Source organism: Oreochromis aureus, linkage group 11 (genome assembly GCF_013358895.1).
Source record: "Oreochromis aureus strain Israel breed Guangdong linkage group 11, ZZ_aureus, whole genome shotgun sequence".
NCBI lineage: Eukaryota > Metazoa > Chordata > Actinopteri > Cichliformes > Cichlidae > Oreochromis > Oreochromis aureus.
In genome coordinates, this window is record NC_052952.1 from 6,311,370 (window position 1) to 6,317,407 (window position 6,038).

Genomic DNA, 6,038 nt, shown 5'->3' on the forward strand with positions numbered 1-6,038 from the left:
AGGAACAGCTGATTGGAGGAATTCACCAACCAAAATTAAAATGATCAGAAATGGTCTACCTAAAGTTTTTCCAAAATTCGTTCTCCCACAGTTTTTTTTCTTTTTGATAAAGACCATTATCAATTTGAGAACTCAAGATGATGACCATTTTCACATAGTCGACAAAGGAGAAATACATGGGGGGTCTGTTTTTTCAGATAAAACACAATGGACTTGCCTTTTTGAGAACTTCTCGTGTCAAATACATGTTCAACCATGCTGAAGTCAGCTTTAGAAGACTTAAATAGTTAAAGTTTATTTAGGTAATTTGCTAATGGATTTTTTGGTTGTAGTAGAAGTACTAATACCTTTATTCTTCAATCACATCAGGATGGACCCTGTTACATTACTCACTAGTTCCTTACTTTTCGCATATGGCCTCTGAAATTGTTCTTGTTTATGGTGGGTCAGGAGGAGGAGGCCTGAGTTTAATCCCCCAGCTTCTGCACACATGTTGAAGTGTCCTTAAGTAAGATGCACCCCAAATATCCCCTAATGTGAGTTTGCATGTGTGTGTGTATGAGAGTAAATCAAGTGTCTATGGATGGTGCTTGCACTGGTTAAAAAAAAAAAAGAAGTGCTTTGAGTGCTGGATAAAAGCAAAAAAAAAAAAAAGTGCTATGTGTTTCAGTCCATTTATAGACCGGGTAGAAGATTACCCTGTATATTTTTTTTTCTTTTTACAGAAGATTAGACAGACACTGGTGATATTACTACTGTGAAACTTGGGGTTCAGTGTTGGATACCTAACCTTAACTATTTAAAAAAGTCAGATTAGTTAGGATTGCAGCAATTTTGTCATTCCAGCACACGTATTTTCATGAGGTGAAATGAACTTTGCACTCAAGTGCTGGTTAAAGCCACCAAAAGTAATAGCAAAATATACAGAAATAAGGAATACCGAGATATTTACAGTTGAAATGTATATTAGAAAACAGTGTGTGGCGCGGATAGTGCAAAGACAAGTGGATTCACATGTCTCACCCTTTGGCTGCGAGCAGCAGAAATGAGATGGCAACAGAGTTCAACAGCCCTCAGGAAGAAGCTGTTCCTCAATTTACATTGTAATTCAAAAGTTGTGCTTTGTCCTGAGAAAGTAGAGGTTATGGTGTACCAGAAAATGTTAAGGTCTTTAGTGGGATGTGTACCAAGATACATAAAGCTGGAGACCACTTCCACAGCTGCTCCCCTAATGTAAATGGGTGGAGGGAAGGTTTTGCTGCTACTGAAATAATTATCTCCTTTGTTTTCATGACACTGATGCAGAGATCCCTGCACCGAATCTCCAGCTGCTTTACCTCCTGCCTGTGATCTCGGTCATCATTTTTGGTGCTGCATTCCACAATTGCTGTGTCATCTGCAAATTTCACAATTGACTGCTGTGATGTTTTTTTTTAGCAGTCATCAGGTGGCCACCTGCTTAATATTGTGTTGGAACTTTTTTTGTTGCCAAAACAGCCTTGACTTGTCAAGGTGTGGTCTGATATCTGGCAGCAAACTGTTAGGAGCAGATCCTTTAAAAACCATAAGTTGTGAGTTGGAGCCTCCATAGATCAGACTTGTTTTCCAGCACATCCCACGGATGCTTAATTGGATTGAATTCTGGGAAATTTAGAGGCCAAGTCAACAGCTTAGACTTTTTGTTCCCTCCATTCTTGAACCATTTTTGCTTTGTGGCAGGCCACATTATCCTGGCAAAAGAGGCCACAGCCATCAGGGAATACTGTTTCTATAAAAGAATGTGCAGGGTCTGCAACAATGCTTAGGTACGTGGTATGTGTCAAGGTAACATCCTCATGGATGGAAGGAACCAAGATTTTCCACCAGTGTCAGTGTATCCTGATCCCAGGTGTCCCACAGTAAGCAATGCGCACACCCCACACCACACACCATGTGATGTAACACAAAAAAAGTGATTAATCAGACGAGACTACCTTCTTCCATTGCTTCATGGTGCTCATTGTTGGTGCTTTAGGCAATTGATAAGGGTCAGCATGGGCATCCTGAGCACAATCTTATTTTCCTGTGTTGTTGTTCCTGGATCATTAAAATTAATGTTGGTCTAGGTTGAGATTGCAAGTGACCAATAGCTTAGACTTTTTTCTCATTGGTGTGATGTCATAGTTTTGTGACATGGAATCATAACCAGAACTATAGCCCCTAAACCCTAATTACATCCTAACCCCCATTCCTAATCCTGACCCTTTGTTGGATTTTTCCTCTGTAGACAATGACAGGTTGTTTTTTTTTCCCACACAGAAAAACTATGACATCATTACAATGTGATTAGTTACTTGCGATTTTGAACTTGGAACAACATTAATTATGGTGATGCAGGCTGATATCTTTCAGTACCAGCCTGAACTCTTTTGGCAATTTGACCTACAGTAACTCCTGTGTTGAGTCAGACCACACAGGCCAGGCTTCACTACCCAAATGCATCAGTGAGCCATGGCAGCCCATGAACTTGTTGCTGGTTTACCACTGTTCCTTCCTTCGACCACTTTTGATAGATTCTGACCACTGCAGACTGGGAACATCCTACAAGAGCTGTAGTTTTGGAGATGCTCTAACCCAGTCATCTAGCCTTCACAATTTAGCCCTTTTCAGACTTGCTCAAATCCTTGCACTGGCCCTTCTCACACATAAACTTTGAGGACAAAATGTTTACTTGCTCCCACTCATTAACAGCTGTCACGATGAAGAGAACATCAGTGTTATTCACGTCATCTTTCAGAGGTCATAATGTTATGCCTGATTAGTGTATGTCAGTAGAATAAACAGGAAGGAACTCGGCACATATCCCTGAGGGAAACCAGTACTAAGGATGATGGAGTTGGAGACGTCATGGATTTTCACAGACATCAATGGGCTTACTGACACACTCAGTGACTACATAACCTTCTACATTGACTCCGTTGTCCAATCTTGAACTCTTCATTGTTACCCAAATAACAAACCGTGGGTGACTAGGAACATCAAAGCCCTCATCAATGGCGGAGTGGCAGGTGGCGCAGAAGCAGTCTGAAAATCCAGTGGTGGAGAAGGGTTGGAGGTGAGCTTACCAGTGGAGTACGCGGAGCTAGGGCTTGTGTGAGAGCAGTTAGTTCCTTATTGATGTGGAGCAGCATCTGCTCGTGACACCCGGCCCGGCGTACTGAGTCGTCTGCTGAGTCCATCGTGGCTAGATTGTTCTGTCACGTTGGATTAAGGCAGGACTCAGATGCAGGACTCGGAGCTGTGCAATCAAAGGGAGATTTATTTACAATATCAGGTGAATTATATACACATATACAGTGATCAGGGGATGAGGGCTCCAGGGATTCCAAGGGAGAGGTCCAGGGCAGGGGTAACACATTCACACTCCTCTTCGTACCATCTGTGACTCAAAACACACTCAGTCCAATCCCTCGCAGTGACTCACTCTCACTCACGCAAACATGGCAGGGGTCCAGGAAGATCTGTACAAAGAGAAAACCAGGAAACACGATGAAAGACAAGGAAATTCACCGGAGAGAGCTGAGCTACAGTAACAAGTACAGTACAAAAATCCAGCGAAAAACAGCACTCCACCAAACCCTTAAGTACTGGCTGGAACAATAAGAGGTGATGAGTAGCAGGTGAGTAATGCGTGGGTGTGGAGATCAAGATGGAGACTGGAAACCAGACGCCGCCCTGGTGGAGAGGAGTGAAAACAGCACACCAGGGCAAAAGCGGAGGACCATGACAAAATCAAGGAGATAACCTATGGCTATCTCCCCATACAACTCCTCCATCTAATGCACAGTACACAGTGCCATAATTACACCCTTTTGCACATCCTCTATTGTGAAAATAATGAAGTTTTACAGTTTGGAGTAAAATGTTAGTCATATTTATGTAATCTCTGTAATATTCTGGATATATATATTTGAGCTACGTGTTTATATTAGAGCTATTTCTTATATTTTGTAATTATATTGTATTATTTAATTTAGGTCAGTCTGTTACTGTCCTTTTTGTCTTGGACCAACACAAATAACCAAATAATTCCCTTAAGGATCAATAAAGTACTCTGATTCTGATGTCCTGTTGGTTAAGAAGTCTGAAACCCAATTGCAGAGGGAGAACCTCAAACCAATGTTCACATTTTGGACCAAAAAGACAGATGGTTTCAAGGTTGAAGCCAGAAGTAAAGTCTAGTAAAGAGGATGTACAAAGAGGCCATCTATGTGTACAGTAAATAACCGCATTGAACAAAGGGCTGGCCATTTTGACAGGACAAGACCAACTGTCAGCCATCTACAATGACACGCATCACTCTTTTCAACCCCTTCTCACATTTTTGCCTCAGATGGTTTCAAGGAGGAGTTGGCCATCATGTGATAGTGAAAGACCGTCATTGAACAAAGGGGCTGGCTTACAACACCAACTGTCAACAGTGGTTTCAACCAAAACCTCTGGTGATAATGACCCATGCTTTTTTCACACCTTGGATCATGTGATGAGGCACATGATAGTGAGTTAACAACCCTCTTAAGAGACAAACCCCACAAGGATTAAATACCTGGGACTCTGCACCATTTAGTTTTAGAACTGGAGAAGCTTCTTGGATAAGAGGTGAAACATCTTCAAGAGAAGTTTTTAAAAATCAAGTCGCTTTATTTCCAAGCTCCTTGGACTGCCATGACTTACATGACTGAAAACCTACACAGACATACATATAGGTTGTTACTCTCCAGGTATGTGAGGGCCACATAACCACTCGTGAAGTGGCATCATCTATGAAGCTGTTTTTGACACTGATTTATTCCTTTATGTAGGCCATAACAGCCTTTTAAAGCATTTCGTCATTACTTAGGTGAGGGTTCCAGACTTTCTGGGGATGGAGACGACAGTGATGGTAGCATGAGAAGGAGGGAGGCCCCAGATGGGGGCCCAATGGCCAAAGGACGAGAGAACAGGCAGCCGACCTGCCAGCCACCCTGGCACGAGTCCAGATGGGAGCCCCAGGCACCCAAGAACAACCCGGCACTAGGCAGAGCAGTATAGTGTGCTGTTTCCCCATGTTTTCATGGTGACATGCTGTTAAAAATGTAGGCATGATGTTCATCAGATTTACTTGATTAAAGTCTCCAGCTATGACATAAAATGCCTTGATGCACCAACCTTTGTTTATGTACATAAACAGATTTCCTCCTCTAGTTTTCTGACAGATGGTTTTAGTCCACATGGAAAAAGTAGCAGGCTGTTGATGTAGAAGGAGAGTCTGGCATCCCGTTGTTCTAGTCAGGGTAGACATGCACAAAGTACAGCACAGTTCATCATCTCCCAGCCTCAGGTGAATTAACTCCACCTTGTTGTACAAGGAGCGCATGTTGGTCCAAATAGGTTAGCTTTTAGCTTGGCTAGCTAGCCAGCTTTTTTTTAACCTCCTTTTGTATCTGTGCACACTGCTTCTTTTTATCTTTTAACCACTGCACTGTACTGTGCCGGTCCTACTATGTCTTACATGCTTCTTCACACAAGCAGAGTTGTTATAAAATCTGGGTATAAACCCCAGTAACCTGGAAAAGGTGCTTGATGCACATCTTTTGCTATGCGCTTTGAACACTTGTGTTTATCATTCAATACGCATTTTCTTTATTACACACAGTTTTTGCTCTATACTACTTGTACAATAACACCCGGTCAGCTCTAGTCCACTGCTGCAGTCTCTCTTCTGCCAGCTTTGGTCTTCTCTCTCCACACTAACCTCAGTCCCAGCCTCCTACACTGTGAAGGAGAGGCATGATTAGATGATGGCTGGCAGCTGTGCAAGCCAGCCTCCCCTGGCACCGCTCCTGAACTGACTGCATCAACCCTCCCCTGCAGCTGAGCCACAAACCACACCCCACCAGTGCTTCATCACTGTGCACTGTGCTCTAAAGCTTGAGTTTTACACATGTTAGCCAGTACAGCACACTGGTGCATCAGCTGCTTTGCATCAAGAAGGTCCTAGGTTTACTCTGTATTTATAA